This window comes from Lactuca serriola, chromosome 8 (assembly GCF_051521515.1).
Source record: "Lactuca serriola cultivar US96UC23 chromosome 8, Lser_US96UC23_V15, whole genome shotgun sequence".
NCBI classification, from domain to species: Eukaryota; Viridiplantae; Streptophyta; class Magnoliopsida; order Asterales; family Asteraceae; genus Lactuca; species Lactuca serriola.
Genome location: NC_136415.1, coordinates 106,952,024 through 106,970,698, shown reverse-complemented (window position 1 = coordinate 106,970,698; position 18,675 = coordinate 106,952,024). Strand labels below are relative to the sequence as shown.

Here is an 18,675-nt window from a genome sequence, read left to right as displayed (position 1 = left end):
TTATTATGGTTGTTTCCAATTGTAGGACCAAATTACATAAAAATTTAAGTAAATAGGTCCATGTTGTTATAATATCAAGATGACAATGGAGTTTTGAGACCTTGAATGGTACCAATATTGTTTTAACATTATTACCCTTTGTAGAAAAGGATCTAGCTACTTACTAGATTGGTGATATTTATATTTGAAGCTAAATGATGTCAAGTTTATTGTAAATTGTTATTTCATGTTGTTATGGAAATTTATGTCATTACATCAAAATGATAAAACAACAAAAAAAATTTGTAACATCCCGGAATATCAGAAGTTGAGTTGAAGGGCTCAAAGTGTAAGTATGAAATGGCAACTCGGTGAGTCCACGAGTGGACTCGACGACTAGGGTCGCAACTCTGGTCGCGTGTTAAGTGACCAACTCGGCGAGTAGCATGGGTGGACTAGGCGAGTTGGTGCTGAGTGGAGAAAATCCTAATTTCGGAGGATGAGCCCTATATAAAGAACATAACACTTCTTCCCCAGCCTCTTTACCTTCCCTTTGAGTTCCAGATACCCTAAATTCGTGTGAGCCTTCCTTGGTGAGAGATTAGAGCCTTGGAGGATCGAGGTAATCTTGGAAGGAAATTGAAGAGCAAGAAGAGTGGAGCAAGGGGCTTTGCAGAGAATTGGTTCATTCATCAGTAGGAGCCTTCATTTGAGTGTTTTGGTGGTTGGCCAGTGGTGGAGATCGTATCAGTGGTCGGAGTAGCTTGGGTTTCTCTGTTCAGTCGGCAGTTTCGAGGTGAGTTATCCTCACTATATCGACAGGGTCTACGGCACCAAGGCCGACCCTTTATCGGATTGTGATCCGGGTATCGTTGTCATGTTATTGCTTTGTTGTGTTGCATCCTGGTAGTTAGGATGGTATATGCTAGTGACCGGTTAGGTCGGTATCCTGGTTAGGATGATGTTATGCTATGTGATCTGTTAAATCGGCTTGATTGGATGTGATTCGTTATATGATTGAATGTTTATGTGCACATGGTTGTTGGACTGGGGTTGGGTTGAGGAGGGACCTGCTTTGTGCTGTAGGCCAACATACCCAGGGCAGACCGGTTATTCCGAAGTCCCAGCAAGCGGTCCGGATAGGCTGTAGGCCCCAAGAGGGCGGACCAGACGTGTCGAGGCTTGGAGAGTGGACCAGGCCGACTGAAGGCCCAGTACGGGCGGACCAGTCATACTGTAGACTCAGGGAATGGACCAGATGGATTGAAGGGCCGGTGCGGGCGGACCAATCACATTGTAGACTCGATATATGTGGTTAGACTCGGAGGGTGGACCAGGTGGACTGAAGGCCGGTGCGGCGGACCAGTCACCCAGTAGACCCGAAGTGCATGGCTGTTCTGTGTTCTGTTGTGTTATGGCATGTTATGCGTGTATGGTATATGTGGTTGGTATTTTAGGGATATCTCATTAAGCTTTCGGGCTTACAGTTGTGGTTTAATGTTTTTCAGGTTCTTCAGGAGACCGTGGCAAGGCAAAGGTGTGATCGTACCGCTCCTCATGATTATGTTTTATGATGTGGTTCTGGGAAGACTCTGATAATAATTGTGTTGAAAACCTTTTTGTAATAACTTAATGAAACTGGGTTGTTTTTGAAAAGTTCAAATTGGTTGGAATTTTATGGTCGTTACAAGTTGGTATCAGAGCCTTGGTTTGAGCGAATTGGAGGAACATTCATGTGAATCCAGTCTCAAGTCAAGGGGAGTTTTTCAAAAGAGAATTTAAAATGGTTTTCAAAATGAGTAAAGGAGGATGCGGGGGTACGATCAGCCGGAGCCAGTAAGTAACCCCAAAATACCATACATGATATTTGTTTTTGAGCTTTGATAGAACAGCATGCTACTACTAGGCTAGGGATCTTCAGGATTTCATGATAATGTTGCCTGATTTATGATGCCTGTTAGCCTAGCGTTTCCTATATGGGAGACTTCCAGTGTTCCTCTAGGAGTGAGGGTTGAGTGCTTGTTATGTATGTTCTTCACTAGGGTGTTGTGGTATACTTGATACAAATATGAGTAGGTGTGGAAGGTAGTATGGGCCCGTACTACTGAAAGCACAGGACCCATACGCATATCAAAGAAACCATGACCTCTAGGGATGGGTTGGGGGTTGGTTCCCGGGTTAGTGGGAAGTATCTGAGATCTTGTTGTGTTTTTCAGTATGGAGGTTTCGAGGCATGCTGGGAGTAGATCCGGATCAGGATCAGGAGCAGGAGAGGGCGGTCAGGGTGGGTCGGTACCGCCCGAGGTTATTGGTCAGATGAGCACATGCTAGATTGGGAGATCAGAGTAGCCACAATTGTGGAAAGTGTGGGAAGGGTCACACAGGAGTTTGTAGGTCCGGTGGTGCATGTCGCAAGTGCGGAAAGGAGGGGCACTATGGGAGGGATTGTCGGCAGGCAGCCCCGGGTCGGGATTTGAGGATTTGTTATCATTTTCATCAGGTTGGACACTTGAGGGTCAAATGTCCACAGCTTGCTACGGGACCGGTGCAGGCTCCAGCACCGACCACTTTGAGGATTACGGGTGGAGTGGAGCCTCCAAGGGCTCAGGGTCGTGCTTTTCAGCTTACAGCAGAGGAGGTCAGGGCAGTGCCGGATGCAGCTGTGGGTATGTTCTTCCTTGATGTCTTGTTATTTTGTGATTATTTTGGAGTGTTGTATATCTTCTAGTCTCGTTGTGTGGTTTCTAGTATTGTATTCATTGTTCTTTGAGGGTCATGGTATGGTTAAGGCTTTGGTGCTGGGAATTTCGTTGGTTATCATTCATGAGAATTGTTAGTGGGAAATCTAGCTTTTGGTCTGAATGTCGGGTAACATCTACAGTCTGAGAAATGGTTAGCTGAAGGTCGGGTTTCTTTCAAACCGAGATGATCCGTGTTGATATGTGATTTTGTGAAGGTTGCTCGTTCTAGTGGGAATCGGTTCGCGTGTAAGGGATTGTGCTATGTATGGTTGTTTCGGGAGGTCGGTGATGACGGCCGGTGGTTGATAGTCAGTGCTCTAAGTGGGGGAGAATTGGAGAATTCTCCGAAAGATCGATAAGCATGAGAGGTTGTTTAGCTGTTGGGATTCAACAGTGGTTCTGTCAGCCGAGCGTAGGCTAGTTTGATGCAAGTGTCAGTCAGACGGGGCGGGATGCAGACCATGGGTGATTGATTGTGGAAGGCCTGGGATTGGGCCGGGATTGAGTATGTAGGATGGAGATAGAGTTCGGAACCCCTAGAGGGCTAGAACGGTACGCATGGGAGAGTTTCCTGGAGGGATAACTCGGGATGAAGAATGCTAGTTGAGCGGTCCGGATAGACTGAAGGCCGGTGGGCGTACCAGTCAGGCCGAAGGCTCGGAGAACGGTCCAGTCAGACTGAAGGCCCTGAAGGGCGGTCCAGACCTGCTGAAGGTTCTGAGAGTGGTCCAGATAGGCTGAAGGCCTGGTAAGGTGGTCCAGTCATGTTGAAGACTCTGCATGTGTTGATAAATCTGTATGAGAATATGGAATGAGTATGTCACGATATGATAGCATCAGAAGGTCTGGCCCTGGATATTAATCATGATTAGTGGAGGTAGTGCATGGACTTGAGAGTCCCTACGAGCGGATTCAGAGTATGTGTGGTGCATGGGATAGCGGTTATGCTATAAGGAAATGGTGTAGTATTGGGTGGGCACCGTGGCACTTGTGGTAGTGTCAAGGCAGCCAAGTGGATTCCCTTGGTAACGAAAGGGAAAGCAATGTAGCTCCGAGAGGGAGTGTAATTTCACGGAAGTGAAAGCAGTAGTGCGGAGTTATGATTGGAGTGTTCCAATTATGGTTATTGCGCAGCGTGTGCGGCAACGGTATGGAATCACATCTAGGTTGGATGTTTGCTAAGGCCACGGAGGGAATTTCCTAGGGTAGAGCCAAAAGGCTCGGAAGGAATGCAGAGATGGAATCTTGGATTTCCAGTTTGATTTTGATCAAGGATTTATGTATGTGGTGGAAATTCATCCTGAGGGATGTTTGGAGGTATCGCCAGCGTATCGGGTTTTCCCAACCCGAAGATGTTAGAGCCAGTTCATCATGGGTATGAGACTACGGTGGAGAACTCATGGGAGTTGCTCTGAGGCTGAAGGATGTGTCATCCTGTCAACATGGAGTGGATAAAGTTGGGCTCAGGCCGGGAATTCCGGTGGTTCATGGTTATTTCTAGCTCGTATGAGTCGAGTGATTGTTGTGATTTGGAGCGAGCGATGCATCATGGGGTGGTACTCAGTTGATAAGTGTGGTTATTAGAGGGCGGGGCCGGTGGCCGGATTGAAGCGGTGGTCAGAACACCGTGAGAAGGAAAATTGGGTTTTGGGTTTCGGTGGTTGTGTTTTGAGGAACCAGGTCTGGTTAATGCCAGGTGGTGCATTGCAAGAGTAGTCCTGGAGATGTGTTGTCGCAGGCTTCGAGGACAAAGCCTAATTTAAGTGAGGGAGAATTGTAACATCCCAGAATATTAGAAGTTAAGTTGAAGGGCTAAAAGTGTAAGTGTGAAAGGGCAACTCGGCGAGTCCACGAGTGGACTCGGCGAGTAAGGTCGCGACTCTGGTCGCGTGTTAAGTGACCAACTCGGCGAGTAGCATGGGTGGACTCGGCGAGTTGGTGCTGAGTGGAGAAAACCCTAATTCCGAGGGATGAGCCCTATATAAAGAACATAACACTTCTTCCCCAGCCTCTTTACCTTCCCTTTGAGTTCCAGAAACCCTAAATTCGTGTGAGCCTTCCTTGGTGAGAGATTAGAGCCTTGGAGGAGGTAATATTGGAAGGAAATTGAAGAGAAAGAAGAGTGGAGCAAGGGGCTTTGCAGAGAATTGGTTCATTCATCAGTGGGATCCTTCATTTAAGTGTTTTGGTGGTTGGCCAATGGTGGAGATCGTATCAATGGTCGGGGCAGCCTGGGTTTATCTGCTCAGTCGGCAGTTTCGAGGTGAGTTATCCTCACTATATCGACAGGGTCTACGGCACCAAGGTCGGCCCTTTATCGGATTGTGATCCGGGTATCGTTGTTATGTTATTGCTTTGTTGTGTTGCATCCTGGTAGTTAGGATGGTATATGCTAGTGACCGGTTAGGTCGGTATCCTGGTTAGGATGATGTTATGCTATGTGATCTGTTACATCGGCTTGATTGGATGTGATTTGTTATATGATTGAATGTTTATGTGCACATGGTTGTTAGACTGGGGTTGGGTTGAGGAGGGACCTGCTTTGTGCTGTAGGCCAACATACCCAGGGCGGACCGGTTATTCCGAAGGCCCAACGAGCGATCCGGATAGGCTGTAGGCCCCAAGAGGGCGGACCAGACGTGTCGAGGCTCGGAGAGTGGACCAGGCCGACTGAAGGCCTAGTACGGGCAGACCAGTCATATTGTAGACTCAGGGAATGGACCAAGTGGATTGAAGTCCCGGTGCGGGCGGACCAATCACACTGTAGATTCGATGTATGTGGTTAGACTCGGAGGGTGGACCAGGTGGACTGAAGGCCGGTGCGGCAGACCAGTCACCCAGTAGACCCGAAGTGCATGGTTGTTCTGTGTTCTGTTGTGTTATGGCATGTTATGCGTGTATGGTATGTGGTTGGTATTTTGGAGATATCTCACTAAGCTTTCGGGCTTACAGTTGTGGTTTAATGTTTTTCAGGTTCTTCAGGAGACTGTGGCAAGGCAAATGCGTGATTGTACCGCTCCTCATGATTATGTTTTATGATGTGGTTCTAGGAAGACTCTGATAACAATTCTGTTGAAAACGTTTTTGTAATAACTTAATGAAACTGGGTTGTTTTTGAAAAGTTCAAATTGGTTGGAATTTTATGGTCGTTACAAAATTGACCCGTGCATAGCACAGGCTTTCTTTACAAGTTTAATGTATTATTTGGCAATGTTCATTACTAATATGTATATGTATTTGATACTTTTTAGGGTTATTAGTTTTATTGTAATGTTATTTGTTTTGTGGTTGAAATTCAATATGATTATTAGTTTAATATAATGGATCGATAGAAAAAACTAGATTTTTTATAATTTTTTGTTGTGTTTTTTTATAAATAAAAAGTAATTGCATATGGATTACTTACGGAAAATCCGTAGGTAATGTGAGCCTTAGGAAATTCGTAGGTATAAAGCCAATGGAAGTAAAAGTGGGTCCCATCGGTAATCTGTAGGAAATTTGTAGCTATCTATTTCCATAACTGTTCCATAAGAAAATAGTCAACTTTAGTCAACCTTGACTCCGTTGGTAATCCGTAGGCATTTCGTAGCTATTACGTAGGTGTTTTACCCACTGAAAAAAAATCGTAGGTATTCTGCAGCTAGTCCGTAGCAATTTCGTAGGTATAAATTTCCCACGAGCGTTTATTGTAACATCCAAAAATATGATACCAAAAATTTCATTTTTAATAATAGATAAAATAGCATTTTCCAGTATCATCCAAACATTTCAAATAAAAACCAATGTATCAATTGCTATAAAATCAGAGTAAAACTTCATATGCGGAATCCCAGTTGTGTGTGCGATGCAATCAACCCGAGCTCTTCCCTTTGCAACCGAAAGTACCTGAAACATAAACTGAAAACAGTAAGCACAAAGCTTAGTGAGTTCCCCAAACTACCACATACCATACATTTCATGCAATAATGAGACACATGCCCCAACCACACTCCGATTAGGGGTGTAAGTAAGCCGAGCTACTCGTGAGCTACTCGAGATCGACTCGTTACAAGCTCGACTCGAGATCGAATTAAACAAGCCTGAGCCGAGCTCGAGCCTAAATATGAGGCTCGTTTATTAAACGAGCTCGAGCCGAGCTTCAGTTAGTGGGCTCGCGAGCCTAAACGAGCTTAAACGAGCCTATATATATATATATATACACACACACACACATACATACATACATTCATACACACACACGCATATATATATATATATATACACACACACACACACACACATATATATATATATATATATATATATATATATACATATACATGGAGGCTCGTTTAGGCTCGATTAGGCTCGCGAGCCCACTGAATTGTTCACGAGCCGAGCCTGAGCTTCATTTTAAGGCTCGAATCGAGCTCGAGCTCGAGCTCGAGTTTCCTCAAAATTAACGAGCCGAGCTCGAGCTTGGTCAGGCTCGGGCTCGGCTCGGCTCGTTTACACCCCTAACTCCGATAAAAGTGAGATACGGGCCCCACCCACTCTCGAATAATTGGCCCACCCAATGAGATACATGCCCCGCCCACACTCAGATAATAATGAGATACGGGCCCTGTCCACATTCACATAATGGGCCCAGCCCAACAGACATACATATACATGCACATACAAGTATCACACAGACAACATATATAATAACCTAACTAAACGAGGGTCGGCCTTGGTGCCTTAAACCTGTTAAACTTGTGAGGAAACTCACCTCGAATACATAACGATATTTGAATAGGTCCCGACTTCGAATATCAGCTTTACTTAACCCCTAAACAGAAACAATCCCTTAAAGGCAACTCAAAATGCCTTAAAACCCCTTATAGGTCATACTTTGTCAAAGACTAAAGTCAAAAGTCAAGGTCAACGGTCCTATTTGACCCAACACGCCGTGTCGTTCTTCAATACGCCGTGTTTCTACATCCGTTGCAAGATCTGGAAAAACCAAACCAACTCGCTATGTTTGCTAATGAACACGCCGAGTTCGCCAGAAATCTGACAACTTAATGCATTAAGTTGTCTTCAACAAATCTAAGAGCTCCAAAACTCAGATCTTCACCAAAATGATATCTAGAAGAGCTCCAACTTTACCCTTAGGAACCACCAAAATGGGTCAAAACCCAAACCTTAGGCTCATTTGAGTGAGGGCTTAACCCATTAAGCTCTTAATCTCCAAAGACATAGTCCTGATGGGCAGATCTGACACCTAAAGGACGGAAAATCACGTGAAGTTGCCAACTTTACTTTCAACCATGCCAAAAAGAAGCTCTAGAGCTTAAGAAGGGCTTAATAAAGGACTTAATACATGAATGAGACCTAGAACCTAATAAAGTTTGCAAGTTTATGCCAAATGAGGCCATAAAATGGCCGGATCTAACATAACAACCCATAAAACACTCAACTCCTTGGACAAACCATCAATGAGCCCAAAAGTCATGATAAAGCCCCATAAGAAGATATCTAAACAATAACAAAGCAAGGTATAAACTTGATACCTCAAAGAGACCGCAACAAGTAGGGAGATTCTGGATCTATAGCCTTCCCTCTAAGCTAGACACCTTCAAACTTCAAGGCTCCTTCAAACGAGTACAAAGTCAACAATCAAGGCTCTCCACAAGCTTACACACTCAACTATGGAAGATGATACTCGACTTTAGGGTTTCTGGACAGAGGAGGCTGGTAAGGAGGCCAACCAAGGGACTTAAAGCCTTTAAATAAGGTGTAACAACCTAAAAATTTGGTTTTCCTTCCTAGTTGCCAGCACGCCGAGTTGAGGCACCTCGACTCGCCGTGTTGGTTCATTAATCTCCGCGGCCAAAGTCATCTCGACACGCCGTGTTGAGGCTTCCAACACACCGTGTCCCAAGGAAAAATATAACCAATTTGAAAATAAGCTCATATCGGAAACCAAGCGCTACATTAATGCTATAAGCCTTTTTCTATAGCAATTCCGTAAGTATTGTTTGATACCTACGAAATACCTGCGGATTGTGGCGTAAGTATTGCCCTTGTTTTCTAGTGGTGTAAAACAATCATATAATGACATGTAGCAAAATAAGTAAGAATATAACAAATGACAAAAAATATTTTTATTTATTAAATTAATAAAGTAAATAAATATTAAAAAGAAAATATTTTATGGTAATTGATGTTATGATGATTATATATAGATGTTGTTTAAATCTCAAGGGTAATAATTATATTGGATTTAAATCGTCATTTAGACGTTGATGATGATATATGGAAACTAAATCATATCTAGTTTTATACTTCATCATATTTACATAATTATATACGTTGACTATGATATATGGAAACTAAATCATATCTAGTTTTATACTTCGTCATATTTAAATAATTACTTGCTTCACAGAAATCTATATTATCCGGTTCAGGAAGAAAAGAATAAAAGTAAATTTAGTCAAATATTAATCATATTAAAGCAACATTAATACGAGAGAAAAGATCTTTATTTTTTGTATTCTTCCCTTGTACATTACAACTTAATACAACTGTTTCCAACACAATCCGAGTAAGAACGTAAGATCACACTGTATATTTTCTGCCATCCTAGAAAAAAAAAACACTACATATTTTTCTCAATTACCATATTAAAGCATAAATAACATATATATATATATATATATATATATATATATATATATATATATATATATATATATATATATATATATATATATTTTTGCCTATATTTAAGGGCTTTGGTTTATTTTCCTAATCCCCAATTAAAACGCTCTTTTCCAACCCCGCTCCTCCTTGTCCGAGTGTTACTACTTACTGCTGCTGCGCTTCTAGGGTTTTCCGGAGCAACCCCTTATCGAGGTTGTAGTTAACTTATTCCTTCCTTGCATTTCATTGATTTTTTTAACTGGTTTTCATATTGATTTTGATATTCGAATAATATGTTTCACGTCACTTGTCATTACTTTTTGTTACGTCTGTTCCGATAACATTTATTTTTCCATAGATATGTAAATTTACAAGCTAGTGCATTAATTCATGGATAAGATAAATCGAGGATATAATATAAAGGAAAATCTGATGCCGGCTCGCGGTAGAAAAAATTTGGACAAATTAAGAGTGCTTGTTCCATATGGGAGAAAAAAATTGCACCCATCTTTTCCTATATCCTTGATGTTAATTTCTCGTTCTCGTTACAAATTTAGTTGAAGAAGATTCAGATTTACAACGATACATAAACTCGCAGGGATTAATTTATATATTCCTTTTTCTTCAAGCTTTATTTTTGTGGTGTACGTAGTGTTATAACTACAGATTTCATGTCGGATATGCAATGGGAATTGATTTATTTGTTATTTAACAATAACAATATGTGGTGACATGCTAGACCATCAGTTACGTACCTAGCTAGTTTAGTCATATTAGAAGGCATACTAGCTAGAAAAATACTTCATTAACTTTCCGGATGAATTCTTACCCATCTTTAATTATCAGTTAAAATGAAAATCATATTAATATTAGCAACTTAGGTCATATTGATCCTGCTATTTTGCTAATTAGATACTGAAGTTCGTATCATAAAAATATTGGCGCTTATATATATTTGTTTTTTTTTTTTTAATTTCAACCATTTTTACTGGTTAATTTCAGAACAAAGAAGATGAAAGACTGTAAAAACGGGAGCATGTGCTTTTCTATCGTAATGGTTTTTGGGCTTCTGTTTGTTTGTGCCCTCGCTTGCTTTGTCATACGTAGGTACCTACTGAAAGAGAAAAAAATGGGCCCAGACGTTAGCGGAAGTATTGTTGAACCGGAAGGTTGATGAAGCTATATAGAAGAGCAATTAGCGTGCATGTAGTGATCAATGGATTTATTAAATAAGTAGGTGTGACATCTATATATTACATGAGTTTATTTAAAAAAATTAATTATGAAATTTTAACAATTTGAAAATTTTAAATTTATAAGAAAAATGAAAAAATTTTTGAATTAATAAAATTAATGAGGCTTTAATATATTAAATACATTACATATATAAACTATTTTTAATAAATATTTTACATATATATTACCTTACATATTAAATGAAGAATTTTAATTAAATAAAATGAAAAATATAATAAAATGACAAGTGGAAAATAGAAAATTTAAAAATTTTAGAAAATGATATGTGTCCAAATGAAGAAGAAAATGACATGTGGCAAAAAATTTTCTATTTATTAGAGAGGATATATGATGTATGAGAACTTTTCTCAATGAAGTTAATTACTTTCCTTGGATATATAGCTTCCATACTTCCTTTAGCAGGAACACTAGTAATTAGGACTAGTATATATACCATCCGACAAAACGTTAATTAATTCTTCATCGGTCATCGTTATTATGATGACTTCATGCTTTGCTGGTTTTTTTAATCTAGTTGCATAATTTTACATCTTCAATTCGATATTGTCATTGTCAGTGTCCTTATCTTTCTTTCAACAAAATTGTGATAATCTAGTTGTATATCTTTGTAAATTTTAATTTTCTAGATCAAGACAAGTTCTAATATAAGTTGCAAGTTCTTCACCTTGAACAGGAGTCATCAATGGATGAGAAGCCAATGTGAAAATGGCCCATAAAAGAGTCCATTAAGTGACAAATTAATATGTATTAAATGAAAAGAAAGTCGCCTAATTGTATAAATAGAGTAAAAGAGAAGCCCCTTAGAAACACTACTTTGTTCCTATTGGCTGTTTTTTTTTGTTTCTTTTTTTAATCGTCACCGGTTGATTCCTATTGATACGTGTTGTTCCATCGTTTTCTTGACCAATCCCTCAAATCCACATTTACTACCTCCATCGATCGATATCTTCTCGATTCTTCTGATTTTTCTTTATCTGATTTCTTCTGCTTCATTCTGCCACCCATACCTTCACCACCGCCATCCATACCCTTCACCGCCTCTCTCTTCTTGTTGCTTCACACCGCTTTGGAAATACCCCTCATCCATGTTTTATTCGTCTTCTACATCTACCGAAAAGGGGTGTTGGCTAACCCACTTAGGTTGGTCGTCTTTTACTGTTTACTATTGGAGTTGATTCCCAACAAAAGCCCTAAGTTGAAGAGGGGGTAGTTGAGATAAACCTCAACCCGCTGCCCTAAATCCAATGATCGCCTCAAATCTCTCTCTAATCGACCATCAGATTTCCTCACCCCCACCGCCACTATTCATGCCCTAAATGATTTCATTTGATACACAAACCTTTTAAAGCAGTCGTGATAAGAGTCAACGCACACGTTTTCTTGGGTTGTGCGTCTGAGCTTTTCCACCTACCCTGCCTCTTCATCGCTTCTTGCATCGATTTTTATATGTAGAAAACCTTTTCTTCATCTCTTTTGCTCTATCTCTCCACACTCACATCTTAGTGACTTTTCGAAATCAATTGAACCCTCCATTTTCCATTGGAGGTCGTCAACATCTCCTTTTTGTTGCAATCAGGAAATGGAGAGAAGCAAAGCTACCAAAATGTATCATCTCCATCTACGCACACTAACCCACCTCGATTCCTCCTGGTTTTGAGTCGGATTTTCTCAGGGTACCGCTATTACCCACCAATACTCTATTGCCCCCGCTTATTGCGCACCACTGGTCATTGTAAGTCGAGAAGAAGATAAGGAATCTCAACTTTCTTGAGAAGAAGCTATTTAAAAAAGGTTAATTTCAGGTTTTGGTTGATGTGGGTCCTTTGGCGATGAAGAAACCACCTTATATTTTATGGTGCCCGAGTTGATTCCTTTTTTATACTTTATGAAACTGAGACACTAATGAAAATAGATATTCATTATTTAACAAAGCATCTGATTTATTATATAAATCTAAGCTACATCTGCTAAAAACCTCTTTTATTTATTTCAATTACTCACATAGAGTTTACGCTTTCTAGCTGATTGTCGTATATATTTTTCATCTAATCAAGTAATCATTGCGTTTGTACTTTGATTTTTAAGTTTGTGTGTGGGATGTCATCTGTATATGTGTATGTGTAATTTGATATGTATGTGTGTATGATCTAATTTATATGTACGTATTTGTGTTAGTTCATTAGTATATTAACTACCGAGTGAAAACCTTCTTCATAATTTTTTTTAAATTTTGTTGACTAATTGTATGATTGACTTTGCTTTTAGGTCAATGATGTTCACTCTTCAGATTCAACAATGGCACCCACGACATCTCTTGGTTATCCAAATTACTCCCCATCGGTTGTATGTATGGGAAACATATATTCCATTGATTGTCTAAGTTTAGTTGCTGACCTTCCCTTGATGCACGTATCTGTTTTATGTTCTTAACAAGTGAGTGGGTGACACCAAAATTATCAAAGAAGATGGATAGATATATGTTTTACCTGTTAACCGCTACCAAGAATGATCTTAGACATGTAGGGATAACTGAGGATCAAATGAAAGAATTAGATAGAATCATATGTGGGGTTCTGATTGTTTCTGTTGTGGGGGTATGAAGGTAAATTTACAAAATAACATATTCCTTTCACTAATATATATATATATATATATATATATATATATTAATTCGTAATAGTTACTAGATTCTTTGTTTTATATTATTTATGTTTTCAATGATGTTATAGAAGCTTTGCGGGTTTCATATACCCAAATGAATCTTTTCATGTACCCTTTGCATACTACACAGTTTAGTAATTATGTATTTGGTCTAAATGATCATATATTCAATTTGCAGGTCAAACTACATAAAAACCACTATATTTCCCGGTTGTTATGATAATAAAGGAAACATGGTTCTTATGTTAAGGTTCAAAGAAGGTAGTTCAGCAACCACCTTGAAAATGAGAAAATCTAAGGTAAATGATGTATGAACAATGGTATAAACAATGATATGTTTCTTATATGGTTAATGATGCCGATGTATGGGTTAGTTTTGGTGTAAATGGTTCAACCTAGAAATTAATCTTATGAAAAAACTTAGCTTTTACATAAAAAATTGGTCGAGGTTTCATATGATCAACCATTATGGAATTATTGCATCGTTCTCTGGATTGTAATGTTTCTTAGAGATCTTAAACTCATTGTGGGATCGAATTTCTCCAATATTTTGACAATCTTTGGCATCCATTTAAGGAATATACATTGGTGATGGTATACAATCGTGATGGTATACTCTTTGAAAATGTCTAATCCAATACGCAAACCGACCTTTGTACACATTCTATCTTTAATAACATGTAATCATGAGAAAGCACTCATTTTAATGACTATTTAAGAATTGCGATGTGATACAATGTTTAAAATTGGTTTTCTGCTCCAGATGAAACCATTTATTCATGGACATGTTGTTCATTATGATGAAATGTTCCATTGGGATTGGGTAAAGATGAGAGCGACAACGGTTTTAGTAGGAGAGGCCGAACGAGATCTAGAAGGAAAGCATAGAATATAGATAGTGTCTGATCTTTTCCCTTCTACGTTTCAAGGTACATGACGTATGTCTACTTAAAAACATTAGTTTGTAGTCTATATATGTTATATTCCTTAGATAGTACATAAATATTATTTGAAAATACATAAAGCGTCAAATTTTTGTGAGTGTGCAATATGTGTAATTACTTATACTATTATCATTTACTGGTCTAAGCCTGCCACTCCTATGTATTTAGCCTTTTTTCATTTCTTAGTTTCCTATTTACGCGACTAAATTGCATTACTTACCTATTATTTTGATCTAGAATAATCACAAATTCTACTAAAATGGGAGGGTCTTCAAAACTAATTAGAATCAGTTAAGATATGGATAATAGTATGTGGGATTTGGTTGGAACTGGCATCCAATTCCATTCCATTCCATAAAGCGTTTGGTTGTTGATATGGATAAAATTCGAAACATGCATATGTCACATCAAGGGCATTCTTATTGTAACAACCCCAAAACAGGATAAAATCTTTCATTTTTGAACAAGTACTACAAGTATAAAAATTGTTCCAAAACCATCACAGTGTATAAATATCACATCCTCAGAGTACAATATCAAAATGCAGAAATAACCGGAGAGAATGATGTACCATCACGATGGGCCCTTCCCCTTAGTTCCGGAAGTACCTGAAACCATAAACAAAATCACTAAGCAAATGCCTAGTAAGTTTTCCCTGAAAGTACTATTGGATTAGGTGTCTAAGCTCATAACTATAATTGGTATATACTTAAATTGATAGTAGCACAGTCCTTCTGGGTTGCCATCAAGACTAGCAACTGGGAAGGATGATTTTGGAGAAACAGGTCGATTAATTATTTGATTAATAAATTGAAATAAGCAATCTGTTAATATACTATGAGAATAATATATTAATTAGAAATAGTAACATTTGATTAGTATTTAATCAGAAATTAATTGGAATTAATTTTGGGATTAAAGGAATTAATTAAAAGTGCAGAGACTGAATTGTAATTGTTCAATAGTTGAGCAAGAGGAAATCTAGAACCATATATCAGCTATGGACGGTTTCATAAGGGTTAGGGGATTCTATAATGATCCCTAATGGATAATCAAGAAAGTTGATAACTACCCGGTTTAAGATAATCTTGGATTTGGGATTATCTAGGGTTTCCTATTTGTACTATAAATAGGGTCATAACCCTGTAATTTTTGGCTACTTTTTTCCCACGAGATTCAGCCAAAAATTTGAAGCGTTCCTCCTCCTTCTCAATCATCTTCCATTGCTAGTGTTGGGTGTGAACCACTAGAGGCGTGACAACTATGACACTTGTTCTTAAAGCTTCAACAACACTAAGGATTTGCATTATTGTTGATATATAACAATTATGGTATGTTTCAATAGCCTAATTGTGTATTTTGATTATGTACTAGTGTTCTAAGGTTTCTACATTGTTGTTCATATTGTATGTTCGATTACAGAAAACGTAGATCAAAATTATTTAGGGTTGCATGCACACATAGGATTATATGTTTTTGCATAATTCTCATCAGTGGTATCAGAGCATAGGTTTAGTTTTCTATTGAATTGATACAATGGTTGAACTTGGACAAGAAGGAGTAAACAAAATCGTCATTATGTACCGTAAACATGACATGGTGTTCTTCCAACACGGCGTGTTGGCTTGAGAAATCGTCCTTACACGGAATGGTGCTTGTTTACCACGACGTGTTGGACTATCAGATCCACATATTTCGGTTTTAAAATATATCATGAATTGATTAGAATAATTACCTTTAATAATGTTTTTTAATTGTATAAAACTGAATATTTTTAAAATGTAATGTGATATCCTTATCTTTAATTCATGATTGGTTTTATTTTTAATTTAATTAATTGAATATTAATTTTGAAAACTAAAACTATAACCTCAGTGTTTTTGAAAAGTTTTAAAAATACTCCATTATATTATATGTAACATTAAAGGTCTAATATTACTATATATATAGGACAAGTCAGTTGAACCGCTAGTACGCCTCATTCGTCAAGCCGATTTATAAGGGGGGTATAAGGAATTTTCCTACAAAATGACTACTGAATGGGTGTCCACTCTTTAAACACTCCTATCTTGCCATGGCCACCGCCCATGGTCATACCGCTCATCTATCAATCCATCCATACTCATCCTGAGTCGAACACGCACCAGACCAAGCGCCCAATCTGCGGCTCAAATCAAGCTTGGAACCCCAACCTAGGTCCATCAAAAGCCTGCTATCCATCACCAAGAAGGCATTAACCAAATGTTGGGAAGTTTCATGAACTCCCAACTCACATAATCATCAATCCATACGGCTACTTGGGCCGACTTCCTCCCCGACGGAGATGTGAAACTCATCCTAGTTTCACGCCTGATTCCGCTCCCAAAAATTTGAACGACTCTCCCCCACATTTTGATTCAATGAATCTCTCCCAACACACAAGGTTTGAAGGATTCTCAATTCATATTACCCCTTATGATTGAACTGCTGACAACATGCACTTACAAATGCTAGTGCTCCATTACTAGCTAAACCCAAAGACCGCACAGCTCTTGAACACCAAATGAATACTCCCCGAAATTCCAGCAGATCTAATAACTCCAGACGCTTTCAATGATACAACAACCAAATCTTGAAGTCGTTTATGCTGGTGACACATACCAAAACCCTATCCATAGACCACTTCCCTTGGCACTCCTAGTGGCCAACCAAGCTCAAATGCTAAAACCAATGAACCCCAACAATACTAGATAACTAGCCCGCTGAACCTGGCATGCAAATGGCAGATAAAAATTCTTGATGATACAACTCAAATAATAACATAGAATTAAACCAAGGATAACACTTACCTAAACCGATACAAAATCCCAAGCAATATAAATACTGATAACAACCAAAGATAAAGCAAAATATACATACCCGTAATATTACATGCTAGAGTCCTGGCCTCCGTTATCTGACAGTGCAACGCTCGGCTCATCCCTGCTGGGGATCCTGCCCTTCTCTCATGACCATCAATGATCCTTAAAGTAACTTGAGCAAGTGCACTCACTGCTCCTCCCCCCATCATCTGACAGTCGGCCTTCTTGTGGCCCACTTGGTTGTAGTGAAAACATTACGGGCTTGCCCCTTGAGGACAATACCTGCTGACATGACCAACCCTGCCACACTTGTAGCAGCCCACACCCCTAGAACGAAAAACCCCATCATGTAGTTTCCCACATGTGTTACACTAAACCCGGCCCTGGTGGCCCCTTAATCGTTGATATGAAGTCTTGGGTCTCTTCCCGGGACCCTCCACTACCCGCACCTAATCTGGCCCCCTCATCCCTAGGCGCTCCAAATCGACCTCCCGCTCTCGGTGTCTGGAAATCATATCATTCAGGTTCTTGCACCCTGATATACTCACAAACTCCCTGATGTCATCCCTCATCATATCATGATACCTTACCTTCTTCATCTCCTCATTCTCCGCATACTGCGCAACTAATAAATCCCTCTGCGAGAACTTGGCAGTGATTTCTGTCACAGTCTCAGTAGTCTGGCGGAGATCCTGAAACTCTCGCGCCAAATGTTGCACCTCAATCACCGGTGCAAACTCAGCTCGGAACCTAGTCGAAAAATCACCCCACATCATAGCATCAATAATATCATCACCCACCTCACGTCCTACCTCTTCCCATTAATCGCGTGCCCTGTCATTCAAAAGGCAGGAAGCAATTTAGACCTACGACTCCTCAGGGAAGAAACTCGTCATGAACGTGTTAGCCATATCCGTTAACCATCTCCTACTGGCAATGGGGTCCTTCTCCCCAGAGAATGTGGCAGCTCCACAAGCATGAATCTCATAGAAAGAAAGAGTGCGAGCTCCAACGATAGCCATAACCTCACACGAAACGCGCCCAAGCGCTCATCTAAAATCTCCAGAATTCCCTCTTTGATCGAACCAAATATCACAGGAGCCTGGTCCAAAATACTGCGGGTAATATCCGATGAGATGAACTCCCACATCTTCTCGCTAATCGGCTAAGTACTTGCACCTAAGCCGGAACCAGAACTAGAACCTCTTTCTTGAGTGCTCATCACCAAACTGAAATACAACATATAGATGATCATAACATACCCAAGAATACTCCTCCCACAAGCTTCTTAGATTCTCCAAGACTCTACCCGATTCGAGTATGGATCTTGTGCTTTAAGTAGTATGGGCCCAATACTACCTTCTACACATATTCATACTTTCCTCAAGAATCATCTTGAATCCACTAAGTCCCCTTCTCAAATTGATGCACAAAATACTCACTAAACACCGCAACTAAACCTACTAAAGCACTTCTTAGGCTCTCCTAGGTTTCCGAACTCACCCTGCCCTCAGCTGCTGCAAGGCTCCCACCAATGTCAACTAACTACCTCATGAATAGAGTGACATGCAATAGAGATCAGAT

At 39.7% G+C, this 18,675-nt stretch overlaps 1 long non-coding RNA gene across 1 annotated transcript; it reads left to right on the top strand.

The window, feature by feature from the left end:
- Positions 1-11,936: 11,936 nt before the first annotated feature.
- Positions 11,937-14,379, top strand: LOC145068804 (uncharacterized). Its single transcript, XR_013689129.1, has 4 exons — positions 11,937-12,437; positions 12,912-13,248; positions 13,486-13,606; positions 14,071-14,379. It is a non-coding gene; the product is annotated as an uncharacterized LOC145068804 (long non-coding RNA).
- Positions 14,380-18,675: the final 4,296 nt, after the last annotated feature.